Genomic DNA, 18,701 nt, shown 5'->3' with positions numbered 1-18,701 from the left:
GACGAGGTGACGATACGCGTCGGGAATGGTTCCAGAGTCGATGTGATCGCCGTCGGCACGCTGCCTCTACATTTACCCACGGGATTAGTTTTGAACCTTAATAATTGTTATTTAGTGCCAAGTTTGAGCATGAACACTGTATCTGGATCTCGTTTAATACGAGATGGCTACTCATTTAAGTCTGAGAATAATGGTTGTTCGATTTATATGAGAGATATGTTTTATGGTCATGCTCTGATGGTCAATGATTTATTCTTAATGAATCTCAAGCGTAATATTACACATGTTCATAGTGTGGATGCCAAAAGATGTAAAGTTGATAACGATAGTCCCACATACTTGTGGCACTGCCGCCTTGGTCACATTGGTGTCAAGCGCATGAAGAAGCTCCATGCTGATGGACTTTTAGAGTCTCTTGATTATGAATCATTTGACACATGCGAACCATGCCTCATGGGCAAGATGAGCAAGACTCCGTTCTCCGGAACAATGGAGCGAGCAACCAACTTGTTGGAAATCATACATACCGATGTGTGCGGTCCAATGAGCGTTGAGGCTCGCGGAGGATATCGTTATGTTCTCACTCTCACTGATGACTTGAGTAGATATGGGTATGTCTACTTAATGAAACACAAGTCTGAGACCTTTGAAAAGTTCAAGGAATTTCAGAATGAAGTAGAGAATCAACGTGACCGAAAGATAAAATTCCTACGATCAGATCATGGAGGAGAATACTTAAGTCACGAATTTGGTACACACTTAAGGAAATGTGGAATCGTTTCACAACTCACGCTGCCTGGAACACCTCAGCGTAACGGTGTGTCCGAATGTCGTAATCGCACTCTATTGGATATGGTGCGGTCTATGATGTCTCTTACCGATTTACCGCTATCATTTTGGGGATACGCTCTAGAGACAGCTACATTCACTTTAAATAGGGCACCGTCTAAATCCGTTGAGACGACACCATATGAATTATGGTTTGGGAAGAAACCTAAGCTGTCGTTTCTAAAAGTTTGGGGATGCGATGCTTATGTCAAGAAACTTCAACCTGAAAAGCTCGAACCCAAGTCAGAAAAATGCGTCTTCATAGGATACCCTAAGGAAACTGTAGGGTATACCTTCTACTTAAGATCCGAGGGCAAGATCTTTGTTGCCAAGAACGGATGCTTTCTGGAAAAAGAGTTTCTCTCGAAAGAAGTAAGTGGGAGGAAAGTAGAACTCGATGAAGTACTACCTCTCGAACGGGAAAGTGGTGCAGCTCAGGAAAATGTTCCTGTGATGCCCACACCAACTGAAGAGGAAACCAATGATGATGATCAAGGTACTTCGGATCAAGTTGCTACTGAACTTCGTAGGTCCACAAGGACACGTTCCGCACCAGAGTGGTACGGCAACCCTGTCCTAGAAATCATGTTGTTAGACAACGGTGAACCTTCGAACTATGAAGAAGCGATGGCGGGCCCAGATTCCAACAAATGGCTAGAAGCCATGAAATCCGAGATAGAATCCATGTATGAAAACAAAGTATGGACTTTGCCTGACTTGCCCGATGATCGGCGAGCGATAGAAAACAAATGGATCTTTAAGAAGAAGACGGACGCGGATGGTAATGTCACCATCTATAAAGCTCGACTTGTCGCTAAGGGTTATCGGCAAGTTCAAGGGATTGACTATGATGAGACTTTCTCTCCCGTAGCGAAGCTTAAGTCCGTCCAAATCATGTTAGCAATTGCCGCATACTATGATTATGAGATATGGCAGATGGACGTCAAAACGGCATTCCTTAACGGGCATCTTAAGGAAGAGCTGTATATGATGCAACCGGAAGGTTTTGTCGATCCTAAAAATGCTAACAAAGTATGCAAGCTCCAGCGATCCATTTATGGGCTGGTGCAAGCATCTCGGAGTTGGAATATTCGCTTTGATGAGATGATCAAAGCGTTTGGGTTTATGCAGACTTATGGAGAAGCCTGCGTTTACAAGAAAGTGAGTGGGAGCTCTGTAGCATTTCTCATATTATATGTAGATGACATACTCCTGATGGGAAATGATATAGAATTCTTGGACAGCATTAAGGCCTACTTGAATAAGTGTTTTTCAATGAAGGACCTTGGAGAAGCTGCTTATATATTAGGCATCAAGATCTATAGAGATAGATCGAGACGCCTCATAGGTCTTTCACAAAGCACATACCTTGATAAGATTTTGAAAAGGTTCAAAATGGATCAGTCCAAGAAAGGGTTCTTGCCTATGTTACAAGGTGTGAGATTGAGCTCGGCTCAGTCACCGACCACGGCAAAAGATAAAGAAGAGATGAGTCTCATCCCCTATGCTTCAGCCATAGGGTCTATTATGTATGCCATGCTGTGTACCAGACCTGATGTAAACCTTGCCTTGAGTTTGGTAGCAAGATACCAAGGTAATCCCGGCAAGGAACACTGGACAGCGGTCAAGAATATCCTGAAGTACCTGAAAAGGACAAAGGACATGTTTCTCGTTTATGGAGGAGACGAAGAGCTCGTCGTAAAGGGTTACGTCGACGCTAGCTTCGACTCAGATTCGGATGACTCTAAGTCACAAACCGGATACTGTATATGTTGAATGGTGGAGCAGTAAGCTGGTGCAGCTGCAAGCAGAACGTCGTGGCGGGATCTACGTGTGAAGCGGAGTACATGGCAGCCTCGGAGGCAGCGCATGAAGCGATTTGGGTGAAGGAGTTCATCACCGACCTAGGAGTCATACCCAATGCGTCGGGGCCAATCAAACTCTTCTGTGACAACACTGGAGCTATTGCCCTTGCCAAGGAGCCCAGGTTTCACAAGAAGACCAGGCACATCAAGCATCGTTTCAACTCCATCCGTGAAAATGTTCAAGATGGAGACATAGAAATTTGCAAAGTACATACGGATCTGAATGTCGCAGATCCGTTGACTAAACCTCTCTCGCGAGCAAAACATGATCAACACCAGAACTCTATGGGTGTTCGATTCATCACAATGTAACTAGATTGGTGACTCTAGTGTAAGTGGGAGACTGTTGGAAATATGCCCTAGAGGCAATAATAAAAGTATTATTATATTTCATTGTTCATGATAATTGTCTTTTATTCATGCTATAACTGTATTATCCGGAAATCATAATACACGTGTGAATACATAGACCTCAATATGTCCCTAGTGAGCCTCTAGTTGACTAGCTCGTTGTGATCAACTGATAGTCATGGTTTCCTGGCTATGGACATTGGATGTCGTTGATAATGGGATCACATCATTAGGAGAATGATGTGATGGACAAGACCCAATCCTAAGCATAGCTCAAAGGTCGGTTAGTTCGTTTGCTAGAGCTTTTCCAATGTCAAGTATCTCTTCCTTCGACCATGAGATCGTGTAACTCCCGGATACCGTAGGAGTGCTTTGGGTGTATCAAACGTCACAACGTAACTGGGTGATTATAAAGGTACACTACAGGTATCTTCGAAAGTGTCTGTTGGGTTGACACGGATCGAGACTGGGATTTGTCACTCCGTATGACGGAGAGGTATCTCTGGGCCCACTCGGTAATGCATCATCATAATGAGCTCAAAGTGACCAAGTGGTTGATCACGGGATCATGCATTACAGTACGAGTAAAGCGAATTGCCGGTAACGAGACTGAACAAGGTATTGGGATACCGACGATCGGGTCTCGGGCAAGTAACGTACCGATTGACAAAGGGAATTGTATACGGGGTTTGATCGAATCCTCGACATCGTGGTTCATCCGATGACATCATCGAGGAGCATGTGGGAGCCAACATGGGTATCCAGATCCCGCTGTTGGTTATTGACCGGAGAGTCTCGGTCATGTCTGCATGTCTCCCGAACCCGTAGGGTCTACACACTTAAGGTTCGGTGACGCTAGGGTTATTAGGAAGACAAGTATGTGATTACCGAATGTTGTTCGGAGTCCCGGATGAGATCCCGGACGTCACGAGGAGTTCCGGAATGGTCCGGAGGTGAAGTTTTATATATGGAAAGTTGTTAAACGGACACCGGAAAGTTTTGGGGTCATACCGGTATTGTACCGGGACCACCGGAGAGGTTCCGGGGGTCCACCGGGAGGGGCCACCACTCCCGGGGGGCAACTTGGGCTGCGTAGGGATAGCAGCCAGCCCCTGGTAGGCTTGGCGTGCCCCCCCTTGGGCCCATGCGCCTAGGGTGGGGGGGGGGGAACCCTAAAGGGGGCGCACCCCCTTGCTTGGGGGGCAAGCCCCCCCACCCTTTGGCCGCCGCCCCCCTCTAGGGTTTCCCCTAGAGGGTCGGCCCCCTTGCCCCTCTCCTCCTATATATAGAGGGGTGAGGGGAGGGCTGCAACACACAATTGAAGGCGCGGCCCCTCCCCTCCCCAACACCTCTCCTCCTCCGCACGTGCTTGGCGAAGCCCTGTCGGAGTACTGCTGCACCAACTACACCACGCCGTCGTGTTGCCGTTGGAGCTGCCTTCCTCAACCTCTCCTTCCTCCTTGCTGGATCAAGACGGAGGAGACGTCGTCCGTCCCGTACGTGTGTTGAACGCGGAGGTGCTGTCCGTTCAGCGCTTGGTCATCGGTGATCCGAATCACGACGAGTACGACTCCATCATCACCATCCCCTTGCAAGCTTCCGCTCGTGATCTACAAGTGGTATGTAGATGCAAACTCTTCCCCTTGACTCGTTGCTTAGATGAACTCATAGATGGATCTTGGTGAAACCGTAGGAAAAATTTTAATTTTCTGCAACGTTCCCCAACAGTTATTACACATTATATCTCAATACTTATTGCTATTCTCTCTTATTTTACAAGGTTTACCATGAAGAGGGGGAATGCCGGCAGCTGGAATTCTGGCTGGAAAAGGAGCAAACGTTGGAAACCTATTCTGCACAACTCCAAAAGTCCTGAAACTCCACGAAACCACTTTTTGTATTTAATAAGAATTTATGGGCGAAAGAAATAGGCCAGGGGGCCCACACCCTGTCCAGGAGATAGGAGGGCACCCTCCCTGTAGGGCGCGACCTCCTATCTCCTGGGCCCCCTAGTGGGCCTCCGGCGTCCATCTTCTGCTATATCATCACTTTTACCCTGGAAAAAATCGTGGACAAGCTTACGGGACGAAACTCCGCCGCCACGAGGCGGAACCTTGGCGGAATCAATCTAGGGCTCTAGCGGAGCTGTTCTGCCGGGGACACTTCCCTCCGGGAGGGGAAAATCATCACCAACGTCATCACCAACGATCCTCTAATCGAGAGGGGGTCAATCTCCATCAACATCTTCACCAGCACCATCTCCTCTCCAAACCCTAGTTCATCTCTTGTATCCAATATTGTATCAAAACCACAAATTGGTACCTGTGGGTTGCTAGTAGTGTTGATTACTCCTTGTAGTTGATGCTAATTGGTTTACTTGGTGGAAGATCATATGTTTAGATCCTTTATGCATATTATTACCCCTCTGATTATGAACATGAATATGCTTTGTGAGTAGTTACATTTGTTCCTGAGGACATGGGTGAAGTCTTGCTATTAGTAGTCATGTGAATTTGGTATTCGTTTGATATTTTGATGAGATGTATGTTGTCTTTCCTCTAGTGGTGTTATGTGAACATCGACTACATGACACTTCACCATTATTTGGGCATTGAGGAAGGCATGGGGAAGTAATAAGTAGATGATGGGTTAATAGAGTAACAGAAGCTTAAACCCTAGTTTATGCGTTGCTTCGTTAGGGGTTGATATGGACCCATATGTTTAATGTTGTGGTTAGGTTTACCTTAATACTCCTTTTTGTAGTTGCGGATGCTTGCAATAGGGGTTAATCATAAGTGGGGCGCTTGTCCAAGTTAGGGCAGTACCCAAGTACCAGTCCACCCACATATCAAATTATCAAAGTACCGAACGCAAATCATACGAACGTGATGAAAACTAGCTTGATGATAATTCCCAATGTGTCCCCGGGAGCTCCTTCTTCATTATTAGGATTTGTCCAGGCTTATCCTTTGCTACCTAAAGGATTGGGCCACCTTGCTGCACTTTATTTACTTTATTTAATTTTTGCCCGTTACTATTTATCTTATCACAAAACTATCTATCACCTCCTATTTCAGTGCTTGCAGAGAAAACCTTATCGAAAACCGCTTATCATTTCCTTCTGCTCCTTGTTGGGTTCGACACTCTTACTTATCGAAAGGACTACGATAGATCCCCTATACTCGTGGGTCATCAAGACTCTTTTCTGGCGCCGTTGCCGGGGAGCGTAGCGCTTTTGGTGAGTGGAAATTGGTAAGGAGACATTTATATAGTGTGCTGAAATTTTCTGTTACTTGTCACTATGGAAACTAATCCTTTGAGGGGCTTGTTTGGGGTATCTTCACCCCAACCAGAAGATCAAAGAAATGCTCCTCAACCTACTGAAATTTATGAAAATATTCACTTTGAGGTTCCTTCGGGTATGATAGAAAAACTGCTAGCTAATCCTTTTGCAGGAGACGGAACATTGCATCCCGATTTACACCTTATCTTTGTGGATGAAGTTTGTGGATTATTTAAGCTTGCAGGTATTCTCGATGATGTTGTCAAAAGGAAGGTCTTCCCTTTATCTTTGAAGGGAGATGCAATGACATGGTATAGGCTATGTGATGATACGAGATCTTGGAATTATAAGAGACTGAAGTTGGAATTTCACCAGAAGTTCTATCCTATGCATCTTGTTCATCGTGATCGTAATTACATATATAATTTATGGCCTCGCGAAGGAGAAAGCATCACTCAAGCTTGGGGGAGGCTTAAGTCAATGTTATATTCATGCCCCAATCATGAGCTCTCTCGGGAAATGATTATTCAGAATTTTTATGCTCGGCTTTCTCTTGATAATCGCAACCTGCTCGATACTTCCTGTGCTGGTTCCTATATGCTGAAAACTATTTATTTCAAATGGGACTTATTGGAAAGAATTAAATGCAACTCTGAAGATTGGGGTTCTGATGATGGTAAGGAGTCAGGTATGACACCTAAGTTCAATTGTGTTAAATCTTTTATGGATACCGATGCCTTCCGTGGATTTAGCTCTAAGTATGGACTTGACTCTGAGATAGTACCTACTTTTTGTGAAACTTTTGCTACTCACGTTGATCTCCCTAAAGAGAAGTGGTTTAAATATAATCCTCCTATTGAAGTGGAAGTAGTTGCACCTATTACAGTTGAAGAAAAAACTATTACATATAGTGATCCTATTATTCCTACTGCTTATGTTGAAAAACCTCCTTTTCCTGTTAGGATAAAAGATCATGCTAAAGCTTCGACTATTGTTATTATTAGTGCTAGCCTTTCAGAGAAAGAAGAAGAAAGATTATTGAAAACTCTGAAGAAGCACAGAGCTGCTATTGGATATACTCTAGATGATCTTAAGGGCATTAGTCCCACATTATGTCAACACAAAATTTCAGTGGAGAAAGATGCCAAACCAGTTAGAGATCCTCAAAGATGATTAAATCCCAAGATGAAGGAAGTGGTAAGAAAGGAGATACTAAAACTCCTTGAGGCAGGTATTATTTATCCCGTTGCTGATAGTGAATGGGTAAGCCCTGTCCAATGTGTCCCTAAAACGGGAGGTATTACCGTTGTTCCTAATGATAAAGATGAATTGATCCCGCAAAGAATTATTACAGGTTATAGGATGGTAATTGATTTCCATAAGTTAAATAAAGCTACTAAGAAAGATCATTACCCTTTACCTTTTATTGATCAAATGCTAGAAAGGCTATCCAAACACACACATTTTTGCTTTCTAGATGGTTATTTTGGCTTCTCTCAAATACCTGTGTCAGCAAAGGATCAATCTAAAACTACTTTTACCTGTCCTTTTGGTACTTTTGCTTATAGACATATGCCTTTTGGTTTATGTAATGCACCTTCTACCTTTCAAAGATGCATGATGGCTATATTTTCTGATTTTTGTGAAAAGATTTGCGAGGTATTCATGGATGACTTCTCTGTCTATGGATCCTCTTTTGATGATTGTTTGAGCAACCTTGATCGAGTTTTGCAGAGGTGCGAAGACACTAGTCTCGTCCTGAATTGGGAAAAGTGTCACTTTGTGGTTAATGAAGGCATTGTCTTGGGGCACAAGATCTCCGAGAGAGGGATTGAAGTTGATAAAGCCAAAGTTGATGCTATTGAAAAGATGCCATGTCCCAAGGACATAAAAAGTATAAGAAGTTTCCTTGGTCACGCCTGTTTTTATAGGAGGTTCATTAAGGACTTTTCTAAAATCTCCAGGCCTCTGACTAATTTATTGCAAAAAGATATTCCTTTTGTCTTTGATGATGATTGTGTAGAAGCATTTGAAACACTCAAGAAAGCTTTGTTCACTGCACCTATTGTTCAGCCACCTGATTGGAATTTACCTTTTGAAATTATGTGTGGTGCTAGTGATTATGCTGTAGGTGCTGTTTTAGGGCAAAGAGTCGATAAGAAATTGAATGTTATCCAGTATGCTAGTAAGACTCTTAATACTGCCCAGAGGAATTATGCTACTACTGAAAAAGAGTTCTTAGCAGTTGTGTTTGCATGTGATAAGTTTAGACCTTATATTGTTGATTCTGAAGTTACTATTCACACTGATCATGCTGCTATTAAATATCTCATGGAAAAGAAAGATGCTAGGCCTAGACTCATTAGATGGGTTCTCTTGCTCCAAGAATTTGACTTGCATATTATTGATAGAAAGGGAGCTGAGAACCCCATTGCAGACAACTTGTCTAGGTTAGAGAATGTTCTTGATGACCCATTGCCTATTAATGATAGCTTTCCTGATGAACAATTAGCGGTCGTCAATGCTTCTCGTATTGCTCCTTGGTATGCTGACTATGCTAATTACATTGTTGCTAAATATATACCGCCTAGTTTCACATACCAGCAAAAGAAAAAGTTCTTTTATGACTTAAGACATTACTTCTGGGATGATCCACACCTTTATAAAGAAGGAGTAGATGGTATTATTAGACGTTGTGTGCCTGAGCATGAACAGGAACAGATCCTACGCAAGTGTCACTCTGAATCCTATGGAGGACACCACGCTGGAGACAGAACTGCACACAAGGTACTACAATCTGGTTTTTATTGGCCTACTCTCTTCAAAGATGCTCGCAAGTTTGTCTTAACTTGTGATGAATGTCAAAGAATAGGAAACATTAGTAGACGTCAAGAAATGCCTATGAATTATTCTATTGTTATTGAACCATTTGATGTTTGGGGCTTTGATTATATGGGACCTTTTCCTGCCTCTAATGGTTATACACATATTTTAGTTGCTGTTGATTACGTTACTAAGTGGGTAGAAGCTATTCCAACTAGTAGTGCTGATCATAACACTTCTATTAAAATGCTTAAAGAAGTTATTTTTCTGAGGTTTGGAGTCCCTAGATATCTTATGACTGATGGTGGTTCACACTTTATTCATGGTGCTTTCCGTAAGATGCTTGCTAAGTATGATGTCAATCATATAATCACATCTCCTTATCACCCGCAATCTAGTGGTCAAGTAGAGTTGAGCAATAGAGAGCTCAAATTAATTTTGCAAAAGACTGTGAATAGATCTAGAAAGAATTGGTCCAAAAAACTTGATGATGCATTATGGGCCTATAGAACTGCATACAAAAATCCTATGGGTATGTCTCCTTATAAAATGCTTTATGGAAAAGCATGCCATTTACCTCTTGAACTTGAACATAAGGAATATTGGGCTATTAAAGAGCTCAACTATGATTTCAAACTTGCCGGTGAGAAAAGGTTATTTTATATTAGCTCACTTGATGAATGGAGAACCCAAGCCCACGAGAATGCCAAGCTTTTCAAAGAAAAAGTCAAACGCTCGCATGATAAGAGGATACAAAAGCATGAGTTCAACGTAGGAGATTATGTGTTATTATTCAACTCTCGTTTAAGATTTTTTGCAGGAAAACTTCTCTCAAAATGGGAAGGTCCCTACGTTATCGAGGAGGTCTATCGTTCTGGTGCTATAAGAATCAACAACTTCGAAGGCACAAATCCGAGGGTGGTAAATGGTTAAAGAATTAAACATTATATTTCAGGTAATCCTATCAATGTTGAAACTAATACTACTGAAACCATAACCCCTGAGGAATACATAAGAGACACTTTCGAGAACGTCCCAAACTCCGAAAAGGCATAGGTATGTGGTACGGTAAGTAAACCGACTCCAAAACAACTCTAATGGCAATTTTTATCAGTTTGGGATTATTTAATAATTTTAGGAAGAAAAAATAGTCCGAAAGGGACACGAGGCTCCCACGAGAGAGGAGGCTGCCCGCCCCTATAGGGCGCGCCCCCTGTCTCGTGGGCACCTCGTGTGCCTCCCGGACTCCGTTTTCTTGTATGTTACGTATTTTGGTCGGTAAAAATTCATTATATATACTCCCGAAGGTTTTGACCACGGTATCACGCAAATATGCTCTGTTTTTGTTTCGAGCTGTTCCCGTTGCAGATTTAGAGCACCGTGACATCTCCCTCCTCCAACAACGAAGACAAGGATGCTTGGCTATTGAAGATAGAGTTGAAAAGAGAGGAACCAGAAGAGATCAACAAGGGTGAAGGGATCAAGAAGGCCATGGAGGTTCAAGCTCCGGTGGTGAAAGAAGAAGACATCCCTAAACCTTTACCTAACCTTTTGACTCCAACAGAGATTGAAGCTTTCAAGATGATTGAGTTAGCCCGCATACAGAACAAGTATCTCACACAGGAGAATATTTTGTTGAAGGATCATATTGCTGGGCTCAAGGGCATTATCCGCAAGTTGGAGGAGCTTTTACGCTCGATGTGCGATTATCCACCGACATCATCACCACCTCCATCACCTCCGAGGAAATAATCACATGGGTATGGGCACTCCCCTTGGCAACTGCCAAGCTTGGGGCAGGTGCCCCGGTATCGTATCATCATCACACTTCTATTTTTACCGCTTTATTTAGTTCGATCCTTTTAGTATTATGTTGATCTAATAGTTTGAAGTTTTTGATATCAAGTAGTTTTGAGTTTTGCATTGTGATATCTTTATGTAATCGAGTACGTGTGCTATCTATAATAAAGATTAGTGTTGACTCAAGGGCTTTGCTATGTTGCTATGATCTTGAGAAAGTAGAAAGAACAAAAGAGTTCATATTGATCTTATGGATAGTGATAACTTCACACATAGAAAGTATGAGGCATAAAAAATGTTGAGAGTTGATGAACGTAGCCTTGGTCATCGTTGCAATTAATAGGAAGTGATAAGGAAAGAGGAGTTCACATATAAATATATTATCTTGGACATCTTTTATGATTGTGAAGCACTCATTAAGTATGACATGCTAAAAGAGTTGATGTTGGACAAGGAAGACAACGTAATGGTTTATGTTTTCCGACATCTCAGTTAAAGTATATTGTCATTGACCTTCCAAACATGTTGAGCTTGCCTTTCCCCCTCTTGCTAGCCAAAATTCCTTGCACCAAGTAGAGATACTACTTGTGCTTCCAAATACCCTTAAACCCAGTTTTGCCATGAGAGTCCAATATACCTACCTATGGATTGAGTAAGATCCTTCAAGTAAGTTGTCATCAGTGCAAGCAATAAAAATTGCTCTCTAAATATGCATGACTTATTAGTGCAGAGAAAATAAGCTTTGTACGAACTTTTTGTGGAAGTAATAAAAGCGACAGACTGCATAATAAAGGTCCACATACAAGGGGCAATATAAAGTGACGTTCTTTTGCATTAAGATTTTGTGCATCAACCCTAAACGCGCATGACAACCTCTGCTTCCCTCTGCGAAGGGCCTATCTTTTACTTTATGTTTTTACTTTATGCTTGAGTCAAGGTGATCCTCACCTTTCCCTTTTTTATTTTATCCTTTGGCAAGCTCCTCGTGTTTGAAAGATCATGATATATATATCCAATTGGATGTAAGTTGGCATAGGCTATTATTGTTGACATCACCTAAAGGTGAATACGTTGGGAGGCAACACAATAAGCCCCTATCTTTCTCAGTGTCCGGATGAAACTCTATAACCACAAGTATTGCGTGAGTGTTAGCAATTATGGGAGACTACGAGATAGTTGAGTATGTGAGCTTGCTGAAAATCTCTATTATTGACTCTTTCTGATGTTACGATAAATTGCAATTGTTTCAGTGACTGAGATTATAGTTTGTTAGTTCCCAATGAAGTTTTTGAACCATACTTGACATTGTGAATTGCTTATTACTTGAGCATAGGAAATCATATGACAAAATTCTATATATGTTGTTGTTATTAGAATGATCATGATGCCCTCATGTCCGTATTTTATTTTTATCGACACCTCTATCTCTAAACATGTGGACATATTTTTCGATTTCGGCTTCCGCTTGAGGACAAGCGAGGTCTAAGCTTGGGGGAGTTGATATGTCCATTTTGCATCATGCTTTTATATCAGTATTTATTGCATTATGGGCTGTTATTACACATTATATCTCAATACTTATGACTATTCTCTCTTATTTTACAAGGTTTACCATGAAGAGGGGGAATGCCGGCAGCTAGAATTCTGGCTGGAAAAGGAGCAAACGTTGGAAACCTATTCTGCACAACTCCAAAAGTCCTGAAACTCCATGAAACCACTTTTTGGATTTAATAAGAATTTATGGGCGAAAGAAATAGGCCAGGGGCCCACACCCTGTCCAGGAGACAGGAGGCCCCCCCTGTAGGGCGCGACCTCCTATCTCCTGGGCCCCCTGGTGGGCCTCCGGCGTCCATCTTCTGCTATATCATCACTTTTACCCTGGAAAAAATCGTGGGCAAGCTTACGGGACGAAACTCCGCCGCCACGAGGCGGAACCTTGGCGGAATCAATCTAGGGCTCTAGCGGAGCTGTTCTGCCGGGGACACTTCCCTCCGGGAGGGGGAAATCATCACCAACGTCATCACCAACGATCCTCTAATCGAGAGGGGGTCAATCTCCATCAACATCTTCACCAGCACCATCTCCTCTCCAAACCCTAGTTCATCTCTTGTATCCAATATTGTATCAAAACCACAAATTGGTACCTGTGGGTTGCTAGTAGTGTTGATTACTCCTTGTAGTTGATGCTAATTGGTTTACTTGGTGGAAGATCATATGTTCAGATCCTTTATGCATATTATTACCCCTCTGATTATGAACATGAATATGCTTTGTGAGTAGTTACATTTGTTCCTGAGGACATGGGTGAAGTCTTGCTATTAGTAGTCATGTGAATTTGGTATTCGTTTGATATTTTGATGAGATGTATGTTGTCTTTCCTCTAGTGGTGTTATGTGAACATCGACTACATGACACTTCACCATTATTTGGGCCTTGAGGAAGGCATGGGGAAGTAATAAGTAGATGATGGGTTAATAGAGTGACAGAAGCTTAAACCCTAGTTTATGCGTTGCTTCGTTAGGGGTTGATATGGACCCATATGTTTAATGTTGTGGTTAGGTTTACCTTAATACTCCTTTTTGTAGTTGCGGATGCTTGCAATAGGGGTTAATCATAAGTGGGACGCTTGTCCAAGTTAGGGCAGTACCCAAGTACCGGTCCACCCATATATCAAATTATCAAAGTAGCGAACACGAATCATACGAACGTGATGAAAACTAGCTTGACGATAATTCCCAATGTGTCCTCGGGAGCTCCTTCTTCATTATTAGAATTTGTCCAGGCTTATCCTTTGCTACCTAAAGGATTGGGCCACCTTGCTGCACTTTATTTACTTTTTGCCCGTTACTATTTATCTTATCACAAAACTATCTATCACCTCCTATTTAAGTGCTTGCAGAGAAAACCTTATCGAAAACTGCTTATCATTTCCTTCTGCTCCTCGTTGGGTTCGACACTCTTACTTATCGAAAGGACTATGATAGATCCCCTATACTTGTGGGTCATCACGGGCCTCTCCACTTCCTGATATACACACGACGTTATGCGCGGATGGGATGATCTAAATCATTGATCATATCCCCTAAAAAATGGGGCACGATCTCTTCCTCGATGAGACACACCAATGGAGATGCAGCCTTGAACCGCGCATCGAGAACTTCCAGCCATTTGGTATTATGACCAGACGTGACCCTTCGCTGAAAAGTTGTCAGGTAAGGGCACTGTTCATACTGGAATGTTTTGACCTTTGGGGCTAAGTAAAGCAGATGGGCCGGACTTCGAATACTGCTCGTCTTCGAGCGCACACAGGATATGATGGAGAACTCGCCTCGCAAGTCAAAGAGTGTGGAGGAATGTGGATGTTGATCATAGGCCTTGGCATTGGAGGCTAGTTCGGCGGCCACTGAGTGAGTCCTGGACTAAGGGGTCCTCGGGCCGCCGGTCCCTTACTAATGGGCCAGACTGATGGGCTGCTATGGGGCTGAGCTAGGGCATGGACCCGTGTCTGGATAGAAGATCTTTGGAGCCGTGGTGTGCCTTCCAAGTCAAGATTTAGCTTGATCTTTCCTTTATTGTAACCAACCGTGTGAACCCTAACCCTACTGGTGTCTATATAAACTAGAGGGCTTTAGTCTTTAGGGTTAGAGCAACATCCAATACCCTGTCAACCTAGGGTTTAGCTCGCCTGATCTCGAGGTAGATCGACTCTGTAACCATACTATACACATCAATACAATCAAGCAGGACGTAGGGTTTTACCTCCTAGAGAGGGTCCGAACCTAGGTAAACTCCGTGTTCTTCGTCCCTTGTTCCCCATCGATCCTAGACCCACAACTCGGGACCCCCTTACCGGAGATCTGCCGGTTTGGACACCAACGACTTTGATACCAATTGAAAGGATCGATATGGTTGACTAGAGGGGGTGAATAGGCAACTAGCAGTTTTTATATTTTCTTAACAAATTAGGGTTAGCAATAAATAGGTTGGCTAGATATGCAACTAGGTGAGCAACCTATATGATGCTAACAACCACAACAACAAGCAAGCAAGGAATACAACACAGGTAAAGCTTGCACTAAGTAAAGGTAAGAGATAACCACAAGTGGAGCTGGAGGAGATGAGGATGTGTTACCTAAGTTCCTTCCCTTTGAGAGGAAGTACGTCTCCGTTGGAGCGGTGTGGAGGCACAATGCTCCCCAAGAAGCCACTAGGGCCACCGTATTCTCCTCATGCCTCACACAGTGTGAGATGTCGTGATTCCACTAGTGGTGCCCTTGAAGGCGGCAACCAAACCTTTACAAACAAGGTTGGGGCTCTCTCTACAACTGAATTGGAGGTTCCCAATAACACCATGAAGCTTCACCACAATGGAATGTGGCTCCAAGGTGACCTCAACCGTCTAGGGTGCTCAAACATCCAAGAGTAACAAGATCTGCAAGAGATTAGTGGGGGAATCAAATTTCTCATGGTGGAAGTGTAGATCTAGGCCTTTTCTCAACCAATCCCTAGAGAATCAACAAGTTTGATTGGCTAGGGAGAGAGATCGGGCGGAAATGACCTTGTGAGCAACAATGGAGCTTGGGGTAGGAAGAGGTGAGTCAACTCGGGGAAGATGACTCCCTTATATATTGGGGGATGAGATCCAACCGTTATGCACCCACACCCCATGCACAAGCGGTAGTACCGCTCAGGTGAGTGGTACTTGTGCTGGCATGGAAGTTCTAGCTGTTGCACACAACTGAGCAAGTCAAGGGGGTGGTAGTTCCGCCGAAGCGGTACTACCGCTCCCACCAGTGGTACTTTCGCTTGGTGTTGGGCAGCAGCTGGAACCTGCGGCAGTAGAGGGAGGCAAAGCGGTAGTGCCACCTAGAGTGGTACTACCGCTAGAAACTGCCTCTCTACTTCCGCTCGCGGGACAGACCAATCCAGAATGCAGCAAACAAGCGGTACTCCAAGTGGTAGAGGCCAGCGGTAGTTCCACTGGAGCGGTACTACCGCGCTGAGAGTGGTACTTAAGCTTAGCCTATAAATGCCTAGTAAACCCGCGATAGTAGGGTAGCAGTTAGGCCCGCAGTATCGCTGGAGCGGTACTACCGTACCGAACTGCCGCTCTACTACCGCCCATTTACAGAACACACAAAACATACAGAAGTAGGAACCACACTGCTCTACGGCAGTACTGCTGGAGCGGTACTACCGCTGCACCGAGCGATACTACCGCTTAAGCTGTTCTGAAAAGATCTAAGCAAGATAGGAAGGACAAGATCAAGAGCCGGGGAAGGAAAGAGGGTACAAGGAGATAGTGTATGTGATGATTCCACCTAAACCTTTCCGAAGCGGACCCCTTCTTAATATTACGATGATCCTACGACTCAAGTCCACCAAAGATGAAACGCAAGAAAAACATCGTCTTCGTGATAGCTACGAGGGGTTCCAATCGTCTTGTGCCAAATGATGGTTTATCTGAAATGCTCGATGCACACGATTAGTTTGCAAATGCATTGTCATCAATCACCAAAACCACTAAGGGAGAGATGTGCCCTAACAATCGGCATAACAATCTGTGGGGTTGCCGATGCATGAGAGTTGGAATACATATGGTGCATGTTACTAGTATCATAAGAAGTTAAAGCATGAAATTACTTGGAATTGGCCCTTGAGCATAGTTAGAAGCATTATTGAAAAACCTAGGGCTGGCCGATCGAGTATACTCACTGAACGATCTAGTAATACCATATGAATTATTTGCATCTACAAAAGGGAATCGGGTATTCATATTACCTTTGTAGATTGGAAACCCTAGATGACGACCTCTTCGTATCAAGAATGGGCGGGAGACCGTTCAAAGCTTCTTCCCCAGTGGAGTCGCCAAAAAGTGTGTTCACACATGAACACGTCAATCGTGTACCCTCGACGCCGAGCGCGATGCACAGCAGCACACGCCGAAGGAGGCTCGCCGAAAGTGCGATACGCGAGACAATTCGACAGGCGCTTTTGTAGACCCGAAGCCCCGCTTGCCCGAGAGGGACCCCGTTAGGACGGTGCAGTGGCTATGGGCTGCCCTCGAAGTCGAGGAACAACAACGAGCGGCCGCGCCTTATATGCTCCCCAAAAACCTAATCACTCCTTCTCCCGGTGTAGGATCAGAAGCGCGAGGTTCCGGAGGCCTGCTCTCCGTACAATCATGCACGCAGTCGATAGGATGAGGTTGTCGGAAACATCAGTAGTGAGAGAGGAACACAAATGGGTTGTGCGCGAAGAGGTAGAGCAAATGCGATTTGATTGTGGCGACGACTATGGTTGCCGTAGCCTCCAATATATACGCGTCCGGGTAGGGGGCGTGGAGTTGGGGCCCACTTCTGAGTCGACAACAACCCATAATCCGACGTCTCGGATTCGTAGCCATAAATGTAAGGAGATGAATGGTGTTTATGAGGATGTGGATGATGGTGAAGATTGATGCCTAGGTCTCCTTGATCGAGATGATGGCGCAGAGGTGCCCCTCCTGTCGATTTCCCCTTCGGATCCATTCTGAACCCTTCTGGAAGTAGTTGACCAGGAGGAGGCGGCCCATGCGATATGAGGTGGTACAGTCATACCACACACCGTCTTCTCTCCTGGATAGCTCTGCGCAACCGTTTTTCGCCCCAATTGATTGCCGATTCGTATGGTAGGTTATTAACTTGCCAATTGACGTGATTTTTACCCATAAAAGGGTGTTTTCCACCAATGCTCCGATATCCTTGTCCTTTAGGATCCAGGTGAAATCAGGCAGAAAAGGTTCGTGAAAGTGCTGAAACTATGAAAATCCTATAACTACAATTTGTAAAAACAAAAGGAAAAAGTGATGCAGAAAGGACTCGCCAAGGGTTTTGCCGGTTTTTGATTTTTCACCAACGATAATCTTTCGCAAACAGAGAAACCTTGTTTCCTTACTTGTTGTGTAGGTTTATTCACCTTTGGAAGGAATTAAAACCATATTGACCCGATTGAGGAGGAGATGGGTAACTTTCCTATCGAAAGGAATTTCATCAAGCGCATCCAGAAGAGAATACTATACCCGTCCACACTCGCCCTGCTGCTCGTACTAGCTGCCACCAACTTTCCTCTTGTCGATACAAGTCACTTTCGTGTTGGCGACCCGAGGAGGTAACGAATATAACACCCTCAAACCGCCAAAAACAGAGGACGGGAGATCCGAAGGAGAAGGACTTCACTTAGATCCATCCCGACCCATCGACAACACCATCCTAGAGAGAGATTCCAACTTGTAATGTTAGGGTTTGTTAACTTTATCCGTACTTGATCTGTTTAAAATATCCTAATTTGTTTTGTTTTTACAATTGTTTGAAGTCGGATCGAGATGCTTCCCACCCATTTCAGCACATGTGGAAATGGTATTTGTATCCATGCTTCCCTAGTTGGTTCCGGTTCTTGTTTTGAATTGGATCTGAACTGGCGAAATCCAGCGCACAGCACTCCACAAAGTAAAACGAATGGCCTCAAAATGAAGCGCAACTCAAAACCTCACTAAACCCTACTACGATACCTCCCCGGCCCCCCTCCCCTCCATGGCCTGATTCTTTCTGCCTCACCACCGCCGGAGGCGGTCAAACGATGCTACCCCTCCCCCTGCGCCGCCACCTCCTCTTCATCTACTCTCGCCGGAACCCTAGCTTCATCCCCTTCTCTATCGCCGCCACCGCCATCTCCACCCTCCCAACCGACTCCGCCGCCGCCGCCACTCCCAT

This window comes from Triticum dicoccoides, chromosome 7B (genome assembly GCF_002162155.2).
Source record: "Triticum dicoccoides isolate Atlit2015 ecotype Zavitan chromosome 7B, WEW_v2.0, whole genome shotgun sequence".
Taxonomy (NCBI): Eukaryota; Viridiplantae; Streptophyta; class Magnoliopsida; order Poales; family Poaceae; genus Triticum; species Triticum dicoccoides.
Note: the sequence above shows the minus strand (reverse complement) of the source record.